This window comes from Neovison vison, chromosome 2 (assembly GCF_020171115.1).
Source record: "Neovison vison isolate M4711 chromosome 2, ASM_NN_V1, whole genome shotgun sequence".
Taxonomy (NCBI): Eukaryota; Metazoa; Chordata; class Mammalia; order Carnivora; family Mustelidae; genus Neogale; species Neogale vison.
In genome coordinates this window covers 96,722,664-96,744,740 of record NC_058092.1, presented here as the reverse complement: position 1 = coordinate 96,744,740, position 22,077 = coordinate 96,722,664, and positions in this window count along the sequence as shown.

The following is a 22,077-nucleotide window of genomic DNA, read 5'->3' as shown; positions in this document are numbered from 1 at the left end:
AAGGATCAGTATCCCGCCAGCCTCTAGGGGGCGGTCGAGAGAGCCGCCGGGAGCCGGTGGGGAGGTCAGGAGCTTGGCCACGGGTGCAGGGGTCCGAACACCTCCGAGGCGGAGGGAGCCAAGCTGCGATTCGCCAGGCCGCAGGGCCCGAGGGACGGCCCCAGAGTGACCAGCAGAGGGAGAAGGCTGCAGGTCGGGGGTCCTCAGGGAGAGAGCAGTCCTGGCCTGCGCCCCAGGGACCTCCGCCTGGCAGTCTGACAGCTGGGGCATCTCAGCTCTGGGCAGGAGCTGCGCTCCCCACAACCTCCTAGGGCTCCTCCTCTCCAAAAATAGGGCCTGGATGTGATCTGTGATCTGCAGCCCTTCCTCGCCCCCTTTCTTAAATAGGAGAACAAGCTACTTTTTTTTTTAAAAAATATTTTATTTATTTGACAGACAGAGATCACAAGTAGGCAGAGAGGCAGCCAGAGAGAGAGAGGAGGAAGCAGGCTCCCTGCTGAGCAGAGAGCCGGATGCAGGGCTCGATCCCAGGGTCTTGGTATCATGACCTGAGCCGAAGGCAGAGGCTTTAACCCACTGAGAGAACAAGCTACTTTTAAAACAAAATTTTACAAGGAACCTCAGTCTTAAAAACAGCTTTAAGAAGCTGAGCTATTTTGGTTGAAGCCGGGCAGGGGCTGGAGACTCGCCTGCTTAGTCCTTCTCCTCCCCTGTCGTTGATCCCTGGAGGGCTGGTGGCCACCGGGGTTCCTCAGTGCAGGGTGTGAGAACCTCTGGGCTCATGCTGTGTAGGCCCTCTTTGGCTTGTGATGTTTGGAGCCGTGCAGCTGGTCATCTTAGGGACCGGCAGGCAAGCCGAGGGCTCGGGGGGCTGAGGAGATGCATTTCTGGCACCTTCCAACAGATCTGGTCGTAGCGTGTTCTTCTGGTACTCTTTGTAGTTTACTTTGTTTATTTTAATTTCTGTTTTGCACTCCGGAGGCCCTTGTCAGATATCTGGCAGTGTTGGGGGAGCCCGCCTGGGGCCTCCCTGTTTGGGGAAGGTTAACTGGTTAACTGCCCTCCCTGGCTCCTGGAAGCTGGGGGTCATCTGCTGCAGACGTCACGCTTCCAGCGAGCTGCCGCCTTGGTGGGCACGGGTGCCACGCAGATGCCCTGAGGGGGAGGGCTCCGGGAGCAGCCGCTGCTCCCACCGTTTTCTTCCTCTTCTTATTTTAGCCACCTCTAAATCTCCACTACCTCCACCTCCAGAAATCCCCGGTGCTGCCAATTCTAGGGCATTTTGAGGATTCTGTGATATAAATCAGGTTGATTTTCAGCTTCCCTCATTCCTTGCAGTGACGTGGATATCTTGAGTCTGTCAAGTTCATTATCCTTTGCCCATCCACTTTGCAGCTTCCAAAATTTTATGGCTGTTTTCTCCTTTCCCATCCTGCCTTGTCCTTGGGGGTTTATGCCTTTGTAAACAATCCCGTTGCTGTACTTTTAGTGTGGTGTGGGAAGAGAGGGAAAATAGATGCTCACTTTACCACTTTTACCAGGAAATCTGACTATTTACTTTTATTATTTAAAGAAAGACTTTTCTGTTTCCTGTGGTGGCAAGGCTTCAGATACCTGGGGCGGGCTGTGTGCACTAGCAGAGAAAAGCTGCTCTAGTCCCTGTCTTGAGGGTTCACTGGTCACTGTTCTAGGCCCAGCATCTTCTCCCTGTCCTGATCCTATCCCTGCCAATCACTCTTCTTCCACTTGTCGTACTTCATCATCTTCCTGATTCCTCTGCATCACTCTTTCCATTTAGATGCCCTTGGGCCCTTGTCAAGATACTTTCCATCCATCAAGAAAAGAGAGAAAAAAAAAATCAATGGATTTTTTTTTTTTTTAAACTGAGCACTAGGTAGTCTCTATGGGTATGGGAATCAGATTTTCTGAGTCCCAAATTGGAATTTTTATTATAGTCCCACATCCCAAAGATTGTTTGGCTGACATAATTTAAACACAAGAATTTTCAACATTCAGGGAGCCGTAGGAGAGAATATTTGAAATCTGATTTACTCCAGACGATTTGGGATGTCAACATTTTATCTGGGGGGAAAAAGTGAGGAAAACATTTTTTATCCAGGGACCTTTGGTCCAGTTGGGTTGGAGAAATGGAAACACTTCCAAAGACAATACCAAGCATTTTGGTCATGGTCAAATAAGTGATAGGAAATCCCCCAGGAACTTCGAGAAAAGGAGATCCTGGATGTGTGGGACTGGTCAAAAAGGAAAAGGCTTCTTGGAGTCAGGTTTTAAGGATGGGCCTGGAAAACTGCCCATAGATGTCCAAGGCCAGTTCTGTGGGAGTTGGTTTGAGGAAAGCCCTGCTCTTGTCAACTCTTCCTCTACCACTTTTCACCTCCACCAGTCACCTCAGCCATTGGACTGTGTGGGCCTCATAGTGATTCCTCCTCAACCTTAAAACTTGTCTCCTTTGGGATTAGGGTCAGCCATAAGTAGAAGAGATTCAAAATAACTGTGGTTGAAACATGAGAGTTACTTCTCTCTCAGCAGAGTCCATAGAGGTATAGTTTGAGACTGGCCGGGAGATTCTGCTCTATGAAGTCCTCAGCAATGTAGGTTCTTTCACAGTAATCTTACTGTGGTTCTCTTCCCAGGGGACCAAGATGGAAGTTAGTGCTCCAGCCATCACATCCACATTCTAGGCAGTGGTGTGGAGAATAGAATGAAAAGAAAGAGGAGCAAAGGAGGATCACAAGCCATCTTGTAAAGGAGGTTTCCAGAAGCTGCTATATGTCACTTTTGTTTCTGTCTGATAGGCTAGAACTTAGTCAAGTGCAAAGTACATTGGTATCTATAACCTTTATTCTAAGTGGCCAGTTGTTACTATGGAAGAGGGGATACTGGGACAACTAGTGATCATGACTACACTGTCACCATGCATTGCTCTCAGGTCCACATTTGGCCACTTCGTCTGTCTTTCTGTCATTGATGCTTTCCTCCATCCATTCATATTCTATGTGGTAACCATCACTCCGAATCAATGAAGTCAGAGCTGTGAGAAAACTAAGTCTGATCTCCTCAGACAGTTGAAGAAAGGAAGGTGCGGGAAGGAACGTGACTTGTCTCAGGTCAGTCACATGACTGAATAGTTGCAGAATCGTTATCAGATCGCCAGGATCAACATTTGTCCTAACTGAACACCTAAATGCTGAGGGAGCGGGACAGAAATAAAGGCGTTCAGGGCCAACTCACTTAACCAAGGATGTCTTCCGGATGAGATGAGGACTGGAAAGAGTTTGGAGAGAGAGAAAGTCATCTAGAAGAGAGGAGAATGTTACCAAGAGGAAATGGCCTATAGATAAAACCAAAAAGTCAAGTTAGAGCATTTTGTTAGAGACTGTGAGTTTTTTCAAAATAAATATATTATTTATTTATTTGAGAGAGAGAGAGAGAGCGAGTGTGAGCACAAGCAGGGAGAGTGGCTGAGGGAGAAGCAGGCTCCCCGCTGAGCAAGGAGCCCAGTGTGGGACTTGACCCCAGGATCCTGGGATCATGAGGTGAAGGCAGACTCTTAACTGACTGAGCACCCCCAGGCACCCCGAGCCTGTGAGTTTGAAGGTATGGTGTCAGCTACCATGAAAAATTAAATGGTGACTTGAGGTAGAAGATAGCCAAGCAACGGCTGGATGGACTTTGAACTGTAGCCTAGAGCTTGGGATCACTAAAGAAATATGGCCATTTCAGGCTTTTTAGGGTTAGCAGAACCTGGTTCAGTGCCATCTCTATCCATCTGTCTCTGCTTCTCTCCCCTTCATTTCTGCCTCTGCCCCTGTCTCAGTTTCCTTCTCCGTGTTTCTATGTCTAGTTTATTTCCTCTCTAGCCTCTGACAGCAGCTTTAATGCATATAAAATATTTCCCATGACCCCCTTAATAATCACTGATGGGTTTCCTACTCTGAACCCAAACAGTCTCCAATCTCCATATCTCTGAAATTGGTGTGCCCTTAGCCTACCTCTTCTGCTTTCTGAAAGCAGAGTCCAGGCTGGTTTTTCCCTGGCCTGGGCACCCAAGATGTTGGCAGACATGGAAAAAGCTGGATAGTTGCCCCCCTCCTCTGTGATGGGGCTTGGGAGACATGCTCCCGCCACAGTTCCTGTGGAATAACAGGCTGTCCTGCTCCCTTGAAATCTACCAGCTCTGAAATTTATGATGAATTCCCTGTCCCTACTCCCAGAGGTAGCTGCCAAGGAGACAGGTTAAAAGCCTGTATTTATGGCAAGTGACACTTTCTGAACAAGATGTTGATTAAGGAGCATGTTGGGTTCTTACTGCTCCATGAGCTCCAGAGGCTAAGCAGTAAGTGTGAAAACCCTGCATAGGGTGGGACACCTACGACCTGCCTAAGCCTAGAGGCAGTCAGGGGCGGCTGGGGTTGGGGTCCTTACAGTGCTGTGCTAAAGTTCGCTCACATTGGTTTAATGTCCAGGAATATTACAAGCTACTGGTTACGCTGTTGCTAGCTTCAAACTGGCCACGAAGAAAGCATTTACACCATGAAAATGGGCAAACACTGTGAATCGGGGTTGTAGGTTCTCCCCTGGGGGAGAACTGGTTTACCAGCACTCCACTGGGTCACCCTCACTTGGGACTCCTTGTGGGGAGGGTGGCACCTGTGTAAGATCCTTGAGGTTTTTCCAGGGTTCTGGCCAGATCGGAGGGATTTCTGATCTGGTTGGGGAGAATAGCTCCCCTGGGGGGTGGGAGGCTGATACTGGAAGAGGAGTAGAAAGTCAATTAAAATAAACTTCACTGTGCCAAGGGAGGTAGAACTGTGACCGAGTTTCTTACCTGGTCCGGAACCCAGGACTGCAGACAGATGCATCACAGTGACTCTGTTTCCTTACAGTGGAAAAAATTAGCTCAGCTATGCTTTGCAGTAAGCATATTCCTCTCTTGGTTATCTTATCTACTACCATCTTTGCTTCTTTAATGCTCATTTTCTTTGCAAAGGCAAAGAGTGGCTTTGTAATCACAAGCCTGGATATATAGATATCTAAACATATTTTGACTAACTTTTAATAGCAGGTTGACAGCTGTATAGGTCCTACCAGTGAGCACAGGACTGCAGAGGGCTGACTCATGTCCAGTTATCAGCGTGAACCAGGATAAGAAAATCTCTAATGCGTGAAGCAAATACTCAGATGCATCTGGTCAGCTCGGACCTTTTCTAGGCTGAGGCCCCTCCTCGAACATGTAGTGAAAGTGACTTCTGCACCATCAAGCGAGTGTCTTGGCTTTAATTGAACATTAAGTCGTAGGGGGTCTCTTGAATTAACACTGGGCATTGCGATCTAGCACTGCTGGCTATTTTCTGTGTATAGCTGTTATAGTGCATACTCAAGCACATGGAGAGAACATAGATCCTCAAAGACGCACAGAGGGAAGCCCTGGAGACTCAGTATAGGAGAGAGGCACCCAGAGCTACGAATCTAACTGCTGAAAACAGACCCAAGGAAAGTAATATAATTGCCATTAACCAGAGAGAATGGCCCGGCTGATGGATGCCAGCAACGTGTGAAGGCTTGATAATCGTCTGTTCATCCCAGGATAAATGTGAGGCTCTCGTTCCTCTGCAAAGTATTTATTTGTACGAGATTAGATTTGACTGGGGAATGCTTCTCCCTTTTCTAAATTATTAACGTCTAATAAAAGGTTATAGCCAAATTCCTTGACAACCTCACATGTGGAAATAAAACCATCATTCTAATGCAGCTGCCATGCATTTTCCCTTCACAATCAAGGGTTACGAGAAAAAAGGAGAAAAGAATCAGGGGTATATTCAGCTCACAGGGGGTGTTTCTCTCTCCATTGGCATCCCCCCTTGGGGGTTTGTTCTCTGTTGGCAGGGGGGCTTTCTGGTTTCCAGCCTTTCCCCACTTACAAATGCAGGGTTATGGCTCTCCCCCATGGTGTGTGTCTCAGAGCCTGTCCCCACTTTCAGGCAGAGCTGCCATTGTGGTTCATTCTGAAGGAGGGGCCCTTGGGTGAAGATGGGTCTGTGGTTTGGAGGCAGTGTGTCAATCAGCCAGTCTGTCAGTCAGTCAGTCAACAAGTCTTTATTTATCTCAGTGGGTACAGAGCTGCCTATTAGGTGGCTGGGACACGTGGTCTCCCTGCCTGCAGTTTCTCCCCCTCACACCATCCTACACACAACTGTCTCATTAACTCTTTCTCAGACACAGTCCTGATCCTGTTGAACTCTTGCTCAAACACTCTTGGTGGCTCCCATTTCCTCTAGGGATAACAATGAATCCATGAAGCTTAGCCTCCCATTCCGGGGTACCCGCACTTTCACCCATTGTCAGAGCTTTAATTTGTCTCCCATAAGCCTCTTCTTGACCCCAAATGGAACTACTTGCTGTTCTCATCTCTGTACCTTTGCTTCCTCTGCCCCTTTTCCACCTCGTGTCTGTGTGTCCAGTTTCTTCTCATTCTTCCCAGTCCAGCTGAATGGTTACCTCAGCCACAAAGAGTCTCCCCCAACCCCACACTCTGACAGTTCTTTATTTTACCTCTTTCCTGGCACCTCCATTTTTACCTTATCATCCAGCAATTCATGAGGCAGGAGGGAGGTGAGGAGCACAGACCCAGAATTCAAATCCTGTTTTGCTCCTTACCACCTATGCGAACTCTCTGAGTCTCAATTTCTTCATATCTAAAGTGGGGAGGATTTTAATATTTCTTTTGTGGATAACTGAAAAGATTAAATGACTTAATTTAGATAAAGTGCCTAAAATATGGCCTGGTAGATAGTAAGTACCACAGAAATATTAGCTGCCATTATTTGCAAAAATACCCCCCAAAACCATATTATTTTACAATGACTTGGAATTCCGTAAAAATTACCTACAAATGAGGCAAGACTGTGTCTGACTCTAAAAGTCTGTAGTAACAATGGAGATGCATAGAAGTTAACATTCTCACCAATATTCACTGAGAGACTTTTATACCAGACACAGCGCCACATTTTAACTCTTGACATGACTGTTATGTCCTCTGTCTTCAAGCATGAAATACTGAAATTCAGAGAGGTTCAAGGACATCCTCAGGGAAACTCAGCTTGAATGTACTGGAACCAGAGCCTTCTGACTTCCAACCACATCTCCACTTTACTGCTGCCCTCAATCTCTGATTTATTAAGAAGACCTACATCACTAAGTCTGAGACATTTGGATCCCCAGGGAAGGATTATAGAGCTGCTGCCATGGTCAGCAAGGGCCGCGATGTGCGGAGAACCCACACCACGTTACGTAAACAGACCCATGATCTCATATCTTACAGAGTAAAAACGTTCAGCCCAGACGAATGTGGGTAGGGAACCATGGTGAGGTATGTGTGGCCAATCCACTTTTCACCTCACTGCCAGGAACACTGGAGGCCAGATTTCCTGTTCCTTCCTCCCAGGTGGCAAAAGAAGGCATAAACTCCCGGAACACTCACAGTCTTCTCTAGGAGTCTGAGGAAAATTAATTAGGAAAGCATATCTACTGTGGAAATCCCCAAACAGAACAATGATGGATCGTCTAATCATGCATGTCAAAGCCAAATAGAAATGTTATGGAATCATTAGCAATTTTGGATGATGTGACCCATTCTTATCCCCTACCTAGTCTGGAAATGCTTTTCTAGTTGTTCAGCCCTCAACTCCCAAATGCGTTTACTTTTGCCTTCAAGAATGCCCTTCCCCCACCAGGTGTTGATCTGGGATGTCCCTGCCTGGTGCCTGTACCCCACAGACTGGCTTATGTCAGTGTGCTTGATGCAACATGGAAGTTTCTGGAACGCAGAGCCGTATTCCTGTAATTCTTTCCATAAGTGGCCCAGCACAGTGCCAAGTGAAGTATGGGACTTAAAGCTTTGATGGTGATGACAATTAGCATGTCTGTGTCTGGAGCAAATTAAATTTTCTAAATTATTCAGGCCTGGACTCCTAAGGCTTCTGATGATCTGGGTTCTTGTTGAGATCCCAGACTCATTAGTTGTGTGTGTCGTCAGGGTCCTGGCAAGAAACAGTGGGCACATTCAAAAGTCGATGAATAGGGTTTTAAAGACGGGGTATATTCAGGTTTAAGGGAAACCAACCAAGAAGGGTGAAGCACCGTGAACCTAGCAGCAGCAGGGGAAGTTGCTACCACCCTCAGCACCTGGGGTGGCTCCCACTACTGAGGGGAGGGCCACCTGGCAGGGCCGGTGGCTGTAAGACAGAGACACATATCCACTGCCAACCTATGGCCAGACAGGAAAATAAAAATCCCAGTTTCTTTCTTCTCTCACCCCTTGTTTTCTTGCCATTTCTTCTCATTGGCCCAAACTAATAGAAAGCCAGAGAGTCAGGGAGCCTTCTGATGCAGTCCCCAGGTGAAGAGTGGATCTGGGGCGAGTGGGAAAGCAAAGGGACACGATCCAGTCTACCATGCAGCCTTAGACAAATTCCTTAAAAATTCTTTGACTCTCAGTTTCTAATTTGTAAATAAGGATAATTATTTTACCTAGCCATAGGGTTCTTGAATGTAAGAACTATGAGACATTATACAAATGAATGGGGTTGTAATAATTTTTTTGAACTTGCTTAGCTGGCTTTTCTTTTCTTTTTTTAAAAGATTTTATTTATTTATTTGACAGGCAGAGATCACAACTAGGCAGAGAGAGAGGAGGAAGCAGGCTTCCCACTGAGCAGAGAGTCTGATGCGGGGCTGGATCCCAGGACCCCGGGATCATGACCTGAGCCGAAGGCAGAAGCTTTAATCCACTGAGCCACCCAGGCACCCCGCTGGCTTTTCTTTCATTTGTGTGGATCAGTCTGACCAAAGATAGGCCATGAGGGATACATGCCCAGAGCAAAGAGAAGGCTCTAGCAGGTACACCCAGTGGGCCCAGGGGTCACGGAAGGACCCAGGTCTTTCAGTGCTGCTGTTGCCGCAGAGTAGGATGGAAGTTTCGAATTCGTTCTTGATTCATATTGAAGTAATTTTTTTTTGCTGCAATTTATTCAGGTTTATGGAGCACATAAAGACCTACAAAGGCAGCCTTTTGAGGTAGTTATGCAGCTATAAACTTATACAGCTGTAATAATTGCATTTTAATGATTTCTTTATATTGCCATAATTGGTAGAGTTAATGATCACGTCAAGTGGACGAGGAAAAGAATGTTCCTTGCAGCCAATCCCCTTCTTATCCTCTCAGGCTCTCTAGAGCATATAGAAAGATAGATGTTTCCTGACTCCCCTCTATACACAGCTAATGGACCCCCGACTGGTGATCACTGAACCTCCTAAGTTCTCCTTGGAAAGGCGTCCATTTGATACACATATTTAGTTTGTCCTTGTTTCGTGAGCAAACTTCCTCACCTCTCTCTCCAGAAGGAGTCAGGCTGGCACATTGTCTATTCGTCTTCCTCTGGCTGCTGTAGTTTCTCTGCACAGTAGTTTTCCACTTCAGGCTTCATTACTGGAGAAAGATCTGGGAAATAAAAGGGTTTGGGGCTGGTGTGTGCACGTGTGCCTGTTATTTAATCATGTCCCAAGTGCTGAGAAAAAAAGTCCCTCTGAGATCAGAGCTGGATGAAAGATCCTGATTTTAGCTGGAGGGGAAAGGGGGAGCTAAAAATCAGCTTGACTGAAAATTCTCATAAAATTTGCAAAATCCTGAAACCGAAAGTTCTGCAGTGCAGAGGCACTCCCATGCAGTGTAAACAGGGTCAGTTAGGGCCTCTTGGAGCTGGGCTGAGGTGGGGGCTCCTGTCAGTCAAGCTAATGTTGGGCTTGGGATGGGGGTGGAGGGAACTGACCCTCAAAATAGAGATCGCTTTGGGCAAGACTAGAAAATAAATAATCCCCTTCCTCCCACCTTTCCCATCTGCTTCTGGCAAAGAGAGGAAAAGGAAGCCAGTTACCGCCTCCCTGGTTTGACGTGCAGTGCTGAAATTCTGGACAGCTCCCCCGGGGCGGGCTGTGGGGGGCGGTCTCAACTTGATTATTGGCGAAAGTGATGGTGGTGGTGGTGGGGTCAGTAAGTGGGGTCACAAAGGAGGCTGTGAAGAGGAAGTGAGAGGTGGGTATTTTGAGCAGAGCATAACCAAAGCTGATTGATGGTCAATAAATAACTTTTGATCAACTTGAGCATTTAAATTGGTTTTGCAATGAGTCAGTGCCAGCAGACTTCCTCACTTCCTTATGCTTTGTTGAGGCTTATCTGGAAAGGAGATTTCGTGCCCTGAGCATTCACCTACCGATGGCACAGAGAGGAATCAAGGGAATAGTCAGTGTGGCAGGGGAGGCCAGCCTGGTATGAAACACTGCCAGAGCAGTTTTATAAAATGGTTAGTCCTTGAGCATGCCTGAGAGTTGGCTGCAAACTTGTTCTGGATAGAGAGAGAATCTCCCATTCCAAGAGCTAGCCACACAAAGAACTTATTTCTGTATCCCTCCAGAGATATGAAGGGATAAAAATCCTCCAGGCGGATTTGCCTCTGGCCTCCAACTTTGAATTGGGCTGGAAGAAAGAAGAATACAATGAAGGAAAGACTCTTGTCATGAGCATTTTGGCCTTAGTTTGAGTCTGAATAATGTGTTCCTAGAAGTATACCTTAGGAAGGCTTCTGCTTCCATTCTGGAAATGTCTCTTCCTTTATTCCACCTGAAATAACATCTGAAGACATGAGGGCCAATGTGCAGCTTTAGGAAGTTAGCTCTTCACGGTTGGATGATTACCAGGTGATTCTATACCTTGGTGTAAGTTGATCCAATCAGTGTTCTAAAATTCTGACAATGAGGTGCTATCAGCAGCATTGGAAGAGGAAGAAGTTGATATGGGGATGTGGGAAGGATGTGGGAAGGATAAAGTTTGGTAGCCCTAGAGTCCTGTCTTTGGAGGATGTCTTAGAAGAGGAGGTTTTGTTTTGTTTTGTTTTCCCTTGAGGGTAAGGAGAAGAGTGCCAGGAGGTGAGGAAACTTCATCATTCTAGATCTGGTCTGTGGTAGACCCTTTTCCTTAAGCGAACTCTGGTCGCTCTTTTACTCCTCTTACGACCTACTGCATTCTGATTTGTCCAGCAGGTAGGCTCATCCTGTATGATACAGTGATATGGCTTGGGGTTAGACAGTTAGAGGGTTTTAGGTTACAGACAACTGATTGACCATAAAGTGACATTGTGGTATTGAGCCTTATGGTTTTCACAAAAATCTGTGAAGAAGACAGGAGAGGACCAGGAATCTTAGACTCATGGAAGGGTGCCAAATGTCCTGTGGACATTCAGCGCATAAGTGGCAGAGCCAGGAACTTGGATACTCAGTGCTCTTCCATACCACAGTTTAATAGTTGGGATGGAAATATCTCTCTTAGTGAGCATCTTTCAGTATAATTTTGCTTATCAGGGGGATGAATAAAGTGGCTTTGGTTTTAGAAGGGCTCAGTCTCTGCGTTGATTATTCAAGGCAATATACTCAGGAGGATACAGGATTCTGAGAATGTAATTGTTGAAAATCCCCAAGAACCCCACAGATTATAGTTGTTTGGCCACTTAGGTTCTTTCCAGTTCAGAACTGTAGCCATTTGGCAACTTCTTCAAATGTACATCACCGAGAATCAATGGTGATGAGGTTCCTACCATTATATCTCCCTCACTTTGCAGAGCCTCAGGCATAATAAATGTGGTGGAAATGTCTGCCAGATGAAAATTAGGACTGTTTGCCACTAATACACTGTCTTCCCTTAACCTCTGCCAATATAAGAAGAGATCCAAAAATAAAGTGAAGGAGTGAGTGACTTAATTCAGATACAGACTTGACAAAGTCTCCCTCTGTGTGTGCTTTTCCAGCTGCTGGTTCTCTTTTGGCTTGCCTTGTGGCCATACGGTTATTCTAAACCACTGGTCATTCTTATGAATCTTTTAAATAATCTTTTTAGTAGTTCATTTAGTAGTCATTCTTATGAGTCTTTTTAATAATCTTTTTAGTAGTTCTCTTGAAATGCACTCCTTGATTTTCACAAAATTAAAATATACTCATTAATCATGAACATACATCCATCCTTTCATCTACACAATCATACAACTATTCATCTATCTAAGTAGGTGTCTATTCATCTTTCTAGTCAACAAATACTCAGCACTCAGAATATCACTGCATCAAGTACTGTGGGAGACCCAAAGACAAATAAAATACAGTCTCTGTATTAGTTAAAGTCCAAGCCAAAAAAGAGAAAGGCCACCTTAAATATTTACAATAGAGAGAATTTAGTATAAGAAACTGATGATAGTAAAATTGGAAAGCCATACAGGAGATGGTATGACAATCCAGAAGTTAGCAATGCTTAGAAGATACTACTGCCCTTAGACTGGGAAAACAAAGGTGTGTGAGATGTTACCAGAGCCCAGGAGTTGGAACACCAGTAGGAAGCTGGAACTATGGTTGATATGTTCGGTGGGAGCTTGAAGCAGGGTGGATGTATCTAGTGGGAGCTAGAATCATGGGCGAGTCACAGTTTGGGCAGAGATACAACCTGAGATGAAGAGGAACAGGGAGAAATCCCCTGGCTTCTCCCTTTCTCCTGTCCTCTACTCTGCATTGACTGAACCCAGCTAGAATCCTGGGAGATGCACCTGGCAGGGGCCAACTTTCCTGTCCTCTCCACAATCCAGAATAGAGCAAAGGAAGGGTAAAATATGAATCTGAGGGTAAACAGGTGTAGTACCAACATAGCCCCAGAACTGGGGGTAGGGAAGGGGAGTCCAGGATCTAATTCACTGAGACCCTAGTAAAATCTCTGATTTTAGAATGGCTTTGGGAAGGAAACTGGAACTTTGGTAAAATATCCTGAGGATTGTTTCAGGAATCTAAGAAAAGATTGGATAGTTTTCCCAACATGACTTCTCTCTAGAAAGGTTAACTGTGATTAGGGACTTTTGGATTGAATGTTAAGTACAACATCATGGTGCCTCTTTGACTGGTGAATAGTTGTTTATGATGCTTGATCACCACGCTCCATGCGTTCCCCATTCCAATCAAACCAAATTAGTCATGCTCTTTCACGCCATCTTGCCTTGGCTAGAGCTGTTTCCTCTGCCTGAAGAGTTCTTGTCCCGCTTTTCTGCTTGGAGAATTCTTATTCCTCCTTTAATAACCAGCTCAAATGTCACCTCTTCTGTGAAGACACCCTGTATCCTACCTCTCCGCACTGCCCACCCCCAGCAGTTCCTTCATATCTGCATTATTGCACCCAGCGTAATGTGTATTGGTGGTTAGATATTCATATGTCTGTGTCTTTCATTAGTCAACAGTTCCTGGGGTACAGGGGCCACACCTGAATTACTCCTGTCCGCATACAAGTACAGCACAGCCTCTGGCACAAGGTCATCAATAAACACTAGTTGAGAGATTGAATGTGTTATTGCATATGTCTAAAAGCATATAGGTAGATAAATAAACATCTGTTCTCTGAAACCTTCAAGCTCCTGCACCTCCCCCAGGGGTGATAGTTATCAGTTATTGAAGTGGTTGGGGTAGTGGGCCAACTGAATCTCCAGCCCTGGCTTTCCCATGCATGAGACCATAGATGTCCCTTTGGAAAGAAATTCCTAGAGGAGTTGAGTCTGAGGACTGTGAGAAGCTACTGGTACTTTTATTTTTTGATGTTTTATAAATGTGTCTTCTCAGCCTAGCCCAGCCCAACATGACTAGGCAGAGATCTTGTCTGTTTTGAACAACTCAGACAGCTTTTACAGCTTGATCATTTGAGTGAATTTCTAGATGTAGGAAACAGGATCTTTTTTCCTTTTCTCCTTCATATTTTATCCTTCCCTTTCTTCTGCCAAGTGAAAGACCTCTCCCCTGCCCCTACCCATGTCTAGACCTTTGAGGTCATTGCCTGGTCTAGGGGAAAAAAAAAAACACTATCAGGTTGTTTCTTTCAGGGCCCCTGACCCTCTTTCTTCACTTACTTCCCTTTTTTTTTTTTTGAGCTGATGGATCGACTCTCAGGCTACTCCATGGCTTCCATGACTAAGAGGGCAGTGGGTCTGGATAGGAACTTCCTGTTGTTCAGGTAAAAATGATAATATCAGCAAGAGCTAATATCCTTCCTCCTAGATGTGCCAATATTTTTGTTTTCTTTTTCATCTTTGATATTTTCCCAGGTAGCTCTGTAGCCTAGAAGGTAACCATCATCTCCTTTATGGTGGGTAAAGTGAGGCCAGGAGAGACACAAATCAGTTGGAGGAGGTGAGAAAAACCAGAAGTTGAGCTGGGGGTCTTGGGTCCCAGCCCTGGATGCCACTTGAAGTGTGTGGAGGAGATAAAAACGTAGATAGGGTGGTCTCAGGCACTATCAGATGAGAAGCTTGAGCCTAGACACGAGACTGGTGAGGGCACCTTATGTCAGCTGGTGACAGTGGGGACTAGGGTCCCTTTGGGGTTTCTGCTCAGACACTCCTGTTACCCCTGCCCCCTGCACTTCCTCTTGCCTGCCTGTGAGAGATGGAGATGAGCAGCGAATTGAACATTTGCCTTGGGACCAACAGCAGGATTTCTCTGAATCTTGGTCTCATTTGTTTTTGTGGCCTCAAGCCAATTACTGAAATCTATCTAAAAGTTGGATTTCTCACCTGTAAACAGAAAAAATTTCTGCCTAAAGGCTGTCTTGAGGATCAAATGAGATGGAGAGTTTAGCCATGTGCCTGGCACATAGCAGATACCCAACTGAGAGTATTTATAACTACAAAGATTTTTATTACATGGGCTCACTCCCTCTTACAGGCCCTCAGCTTTAGGGCTGGGAAGTCCTCTTGGTCATCCTGGGCCTCTCAGAGGAAGGACAGGCTTTAGCTATAGAAAGCCTGCAGCCTCTGAGCCCAAACCCACACGTTTCTTCCTGTGTTTTCTCTCTCATGTGTTGCCACGTGCAAGGAGATCCCCTGAAAAGAGGTCAGAAGGAGGAGGTCTCAGAGGTGAGGGGGAAACAGATGAGCGCTGTGAACAATGGCAAGTGAGGGACAAGGGCTGGAGGGAGGATCGCTCTTTGGAAATCTTTGTGTGTATGGGGTAGGGAGTGAGGGGGGCAGTGGTGAAGATGCTACATGGTATTTCCCAGTCAACTTGGATCCAACAGTTGTACTACTAGGCAAATAGACAAAGAACACAAAAAATACTAATTCGAAGGGATGCATGCACCCTGATGTTTCTAGCAGCATTATCAACAATAGCCGATTATGGGGGCACCTGGGTGGCTCAGTGGCTAAAGCCTCTGCCTTTGGCTCAGGTCACGATCTTAGGGTCCTGGGATCAAGCCCCACATTGGGCTCTCTGCTCGTCAGGGAGCCTGCTTCCCCCCATCCCCACCCCACCTCCTGCCTCTTGCCTCTCTGCCTACTTGTGATCTCTCTCTGTCAAAATAAATGAGTAAACTCTTAAAAAAATAGCCAATTATGGAAACAGCCCAAGTGTCCAATGACGATGGGTAAAGATGATGTGGTACATGAATGCATACAATAACACAATGAGATATTACTCAACCATCAAAAAGAAGGAAAGCTTGCCTTTTGCAACAATGTGGCTAGAGCTAGAGAGTAAGTGAAACAAGCTGGTCATAGAAGGACAAATACCTACGATTTCACCCATATGTGGAATTAAAGAAACAAAACAAATGAGCAGGCGGAAAGAAAAGAGAGAGACAAACCAAGAAACAGACTCTGAACTCTTGAAATCACACTGATAGTTACCAGAAGGGAGGTAGGTAGGGGTTTGGTGAAACAGGTGATGGGCACTAAGGAGGGCACTTGCTGTGATGAGCACAGGGTGTCGTCAAAATATTGTACTCCTGAAAATAATATTATATTGTATGTTAACTGTACTGGAATTTTAAATAAAACTTGGTCATATACTATCTTTCTGCCCAGCATGAAGCAGAGGGTCTGATATCAGAGCCTTTCCTCCATATGTCCCCCTCACCCAGGAATGTGCCAATCGGTTCTGCTCCTAGAGTCACGAATTCCTTCACTTATGTCTTGGTAGGAACCTACCCCACACTCTAGTATTTTCAAGAGTACTAGCCCTGCCAAGTGTCTGGCTTGTGGAAGGATCCCAGGCACGGGCCCTTGGTCGCTAGCTCATGGTGGGGGCTTCAGGGTTGGCTCTGGTTGCTCTTCCTTCATGCAGTTTCCTGGGCAGGACTCTTGGATTGAGCTGGAGGCTCATGGCTTTGTCACACAACCTTTGTCTCAATACCCCCTCTTTGCTTTTGCTCCTGGGGTGGTTGGAGCTGAGCTTTGCTGCTGAGCAGGGCTGGTTTTCACCACTGTCTGGGAAGATTGGATCTGGCTTCTTCCAGACATTTCCAGGCCATTTGATGAATGGGTCCATGTAAATGAGGGGTGGCAAATGGTTGGTGGGGAGGGTGGGAGGCGACAGAGGGCCATCTTGCCCTCACTGAAGGGTTTGGAAATTTCTGCAGACATGGATTTTCCTCCTTTTCCTACTCCGATCCTCAATTTCCCTTTCTTGCGGCCATTTCCTCTTTCCTCCTCCACTTCCGGCAACAAGTGGGTGCCTCTCAAAATAACAAGCGTCTTCCGGGTTGCCTGCAGCTGGAGGAGACTTGCTTCTTAGGAGCTCTGGACTGTGCCCTTGCAGGTTACTGCAGATGTTGTTGAACCAGGGTATGTCTGACCTGGTGCTGTGACCCAGATGCCAGCCAGGGTCAGGGGACATGGCAGGGTTGCCACAAGAAGGGCTGGGTGGAGCCACGTATTTGCAAGCTGAGGGATGATGTTCCAGGGATCTGGTATGCTGGTCCTCCGGGAATGTCTGAAGACAGAGGTTTCAGGTTAGGGGCTATATTTATATTGGCAATGGAGATGGGTGGGTAAGTCATAGCCTGGCCCATTCCACAGCAGTGTCCACAGTCCCCCAAAGTCATGCTGCTCGGGTATACTAACACCCTCTGTCTGTTTATAACGCAGCCTATTTCACTGACCCGGATGTTCAGCAAGAGACTGGAGCTCACGTGTTGCCCCATCCACTCTAGAAAGATCCAAGTTTATAAATCTGTTGCTAAAATATTGGACCCCCTTCTTCATCATGCTTTTAGAATTTGTGTTAATCTGGGACGCCTGGGTGGCTCAGTTGGTTAAGCGGCTGCCTTCGGCTCAGGTCATGATCCCAGCATCCTGGGATCGAGTCCTACATTGGGCTCCTTGCTCGGCAGGGAGCCTGCTTCTCCCTCTGTCTCTGCCTGCCATTCTGTCTGCCTGTGCTCGCTCTCTCTCCCTCTCTCTCTCTGACAAATAAATAAAATCTTTAAAAAAAAATAAAATAAAATTTGTGTTAATCTAACTAGAACCACAGCCCATAGGCAGCTTCCACTAAAATTCAACTTGAAATTTGAATTCCACTAAAATCCACCTAGGATTTCAAAATCTGAGTCTGTGAGCACGACCCTCCAATGAACATGCATCTTTTTTTTTTTTTTTTTAATTTTTATTTATTTTTTAAAATTTCTTTTCAGTGTTCCGGAATTCATTCAACTTACATCTTGTCTGGTAATCTAGAAGGTCCCATGAAGGAAGACAGAGGGCAATAGGGCCAAAGAGTGGATCCCCCCGGGCCCAGACTCTCTTCGGTCTGGGCTACTCTTAATAGTCCAGGGCTTAAGCCACATTCTGGGACATAGTGTGACCCTGCAGACCTAGGATAGACCTAGCCAAGGGATAGTCAAAGCTGCTGAGACTAAGTCCTTGAGTGGTAGGGAGCCATGGCCCAGGTGAGCAGTCAGCACGGGGAAGGGCGTGGGGCCAGGGAAGAGGCAGGTCTGATGGGAGGCGTCGTGGCAGGTGGGCTTGGCAGACAGACAAGAAATCCAGCTCATGTGATTTTTGGAGGCCAGACAAGCATGCCATTGTCATTAAGACCGTTTTCTCCATGCTGTTTTTTAATGGTATTGATGTATGTATGTATTTATAATATTCTTATCTCAAAGGCGATCTCAGGTGGCTTTATTGTATAGATGTTGCTAAACTGCTTCTTGAGCTTTCAATCATTGTTGTAAAATATATAAAATGAACAATATAGAATCAGGCTGCAAAAATCCTATAAATAGATACACTGAATCAGAAGTCTCCTTGCCTGCGCTTTTAATTTTGATATAATTTCACACTTATGGAAAAGTTGTTATCTTTTTGCCCCATTTGCCTTATTATGCAATCAGGTACTTTGGAAAGCAAGGCAACACTGTAGCCATCAAGCTTGGGGAGGGGGTGCCAGGCTCAAGGGGATATGCCACCACAGGCAGGGTGGCCCTGGGGAGACAGGGGACAGAGCCGGTCAACAGAGCCTCAGAGAACACACCAGAGCGGCTGCTGAGGAGATTTTCCAGAGGGACGGGGCTAAAATCCAGTTTAGCCACTTCTGCTGTATCATTTTGGGTTGACTACTGAGCCCCTATGAGCATCCTTGGCAAGTGGGGAGATTCAAGTCTCTTTCAGCAGGTTTCTCGTGAGGATGGAAGAGCTTTCGGGTGAAATGCATTTTACAGGACCTGGTATGTACTGGCAATTTTTAATAGTCACGATGATGATGATGATTCGAGAAAGAAGAATAACTCTTGAGGTTTGAGGTTTTAAGCCAGAGGCCCAGCTGGACTCTGCAGGTAAGGCCAGCAGGTCGGGGGCCGCAGTGGCAGGGAGGGAGCGCGTGCCCTTGCAGCCCAGGTGGGACTCATGCTTCCCTGGGCATCATCGGGGTGGGGGGGAGGCTGCTGGCCTGGGGAGGTCTGTGTGAGGAATTCTTCTGCATGAGAAACCGAGTTCCTCTGGCGAAACTCCAGGGGTTTGGCATCTGGGGTAAGGAGAGATTAAAACTGACAGCCGTGGGGTGCCCCTCCCTTGGCCCGAGGAAGTATGAATGGAATATTTGAGATGCTGGAAGCCCTCCTACATGGTAAGTTCAAAGAACAGAAAGTGTCTCACTTCTCTGAGGATTCCAAACAGACTTTGCAAAAATGTAATTAAGTTCCAAGTCCCTGGAAATCAATCATGCTCCCAGGAACTAATACCTTGGCTTGTTGATTAGAAATGAGGGGAGCCAGGGGCAATTACTCTCTGATGAGGGAATTTCTTCACTCAGAGATCTAAGGGCACGGAGAGCCAGGGCCAGGGAGCTGGGGGCCAGAGAGCGGTAGGGGTGAGAGGCAGCTTCTGGGAGCTGTGGCTAATTACACATGACCTGTTTCCTTGGGCTGAAGTTCTCCATTGGTGATAAAGTCCACCTCCTGATCTACACTTGAGTCTCAGAAGCTTCTCCTCATACTGAGGGAAGCTGAGCAGAAAAGGTGACTCAGTCCCAGAGCTCCATGAGGCTACCAGTCGCTGCTTAGGCCATTTTCTTACTGCCGAGCACAGTGGGAGCAAGTGGGAAGACGGGACACCTGCTAGTTCGCCGCCCCCGCACAGAGGCTCCAGGCTTCTCAGCGCTGCCATGGGCACCGGGCTTGGTGCTTGCTCCCCCGGGTGTTGATGGGTTTCCGAAAGGAAGGAGGTGACACCGAACCGGAAGTCAGGAGCCCTGGGGCCCAGCCAGAGTTCTGCCTCTCACCAGTCCCGTGATTACAGCAGCAGGCCCTCCCCTCCGGCCTCCATTTGGCACCTGTAGAATTGGACAGTGCAATCCATCAGGTCCCCCCAGCTTGGACCACATCTTCCTGATTCCCTGCTGCATGGAAGGGGGGGGGCTGATGGGTGAGATGGAGCTCACGGAGGTAGTTTAGATGCAGAAGGGATGATGGATGGTGGGTTGAGGGTGGGGCACAGACTCAGAAAACAGTCTGCTGACAAAGCAGTCTGGCTTTGCCCCTGAGAATCGTGGAGGGCTTTGAGGACCGTGGGGGAGGGGCTGATTCAGCCTCACTGGGTTTCTCCCATTCAGCTGGACGGGGGCCCTCCCAAACTAGACAACCAGCTGGCCAGCTGAGGCCATGGACCCTGGCATGCTGAGGGGGTGAGAGTAGGAAGAGCCGGAAACTCTTTCTGAAGGACCTGTCTCAGGGTCCTTCCCTCCGTGTGGGCTCCAGACCTGCGGCCCCCTGAGAGCCCACGAGTGGGCAGCAACAGGGCAGTCCAAGGCTAGGGAAGGCCTGGGTTGGAGGTGACCCTGGGGCCAGTGTCAGTCTCTGCCTGTGAGTGGAAGGCCTCTTCTCCAGCGCCTGGGAACTGGGAGGGAAGCCAGGGGGCACTGAGCATGAGTGAGAAAGCACCTGGAGACACTTTCAAGCCTTTGCTATAAAAATGTAGAAAGAAAATCATGACTTTTACCTTCGTGCCGTCATTTCCAGCCTGGCCTCCACCAGGCAGGACACAGAGATAGCAGCCCCCACCTCTGATCGTTCTCTTTCCCACAAAATTTTGGCCTAGAAACTCTTCCCTTCACAGGTCAAGCAGCGGGGCATGTCCAGCTGGAGCGACTGGCCCAGAAAAGCCACTTTGGTATCATAAGGACTTTGGTTTGAATCCCAGATCTCTTCCTTATTAGTTGAGTGACTTCAAGCTGGAGACTCATTTCCTCATCTATACGATGGGGGCAAGAGTAAATCTTCCTCATAAAGCCCATGAAGATTAAAAGGGTCATGCTTATGAAGATCTTTACACAGCACCTAGTTCATAAGAAGCTGTTACTATGGGGTGCCTGCGTGGCTCAATTGGTTAAGGATCTGCCTTTGGCTCAGATCATGATCCCAGGATCCTTGGATCGAGCCCTGCGTCGGGCTCCTTACTCAACAGTGAGTCTGTTTCTCCCTCTCCCCCTGCCCCTCCACCTACTTGCTCATGGGTTTTCTCTCTCAAATAAATAAATAAAATCTTTTTTAAAAAAAGAAGCAGTTATTATTACTACATTATGATTGTTATTGTTTTTAAAGTTCCTGACAGAGCCAGGCCTAGAATCTAGTTCACCTGGACTGTAGGACAAGTGTCATCCTGAAACTTTGCCTTAACCAGCTGGAGTTGCTTTGGGTTCCTTGGCCCGTTTGGGGTTCTTCAGAGACAGGGAGTTGGCTAATATGAACTCATGGAGCTTTGGGTTCTAGAACAGCTTGGTGGCTGTCTGTTTTCAGCTGTCTGCGTTGGTGGTCCTGCACTCCCCACTTCCGTTTCTCAGACCCATATCTGAGGGGGGAGGAAGGCTTTGTCTTCTGACCTCCCTTGTCCCAAAGGGGCCACTCCAGGGGTGGAGTCCTGGACCCCGGCGCTTCTCTCCCAGCACAACGGTCCTCTCTCCTGACCTGGTATTTGGACTACACCATCAAGGGCTGTTTGCTTTCCCAAGCCCAGCTGCTAATGGCTAATTTTCCATGAATCATAATCGCTTTACCCCATTAGGCAGGATAATGAAGATTGGATGGTGGGCCTGTTTGCTCAGCACATAGAGGTGCTGACAGCTGTCCCAGGCTCTCCCCTAGCGCCCATCCACAGCGTTGGCTGCCTCTACCCCTGACACCCAGGTCATCCTCACTCTGGGGGCTCGAAGAGCAGCAAAAGGTCCACAGCCCCGGGCTGGGTCCTTCAGTGAATTCCATAGGGTGTTTTTTGTCCTCTGGTTGCAGGAGACCTGCTACCCAGGTTGCTGAGAGTTGGCTGTCGCTAACATTTACTGGGATTCACGTGCCATCCCCGCATGCTTCTTGGGTGCCAGGCTTGGCGCTAAACACACAACATTTAATCCTCCCAATGGCCTTACAACATCACTACTCTTATTAAGCCCGATTTACAGATGAGAAAACCGAGGCTTCGAGAGGGTTTGATAAAGTGCTCAAAGTCACACCGAGGAGGAGACAGAGCCAGGACTTGAATTCGGGCAATCTGAGCCCAGAACCTAGGCTCTTCATGACCTCTCCCTGGTCTGTGTCTGGAAAGGACATACAGTTTTCCTTCTTTCCTACCTCCGTCTCCTTTCTCCGGCTTTGTATTTTTTTTTTTTTTTCTCAAGAACCAGGCAATTCCCGCATTGCAGGGCATGGCACTGAAATCTTGGTTGCTT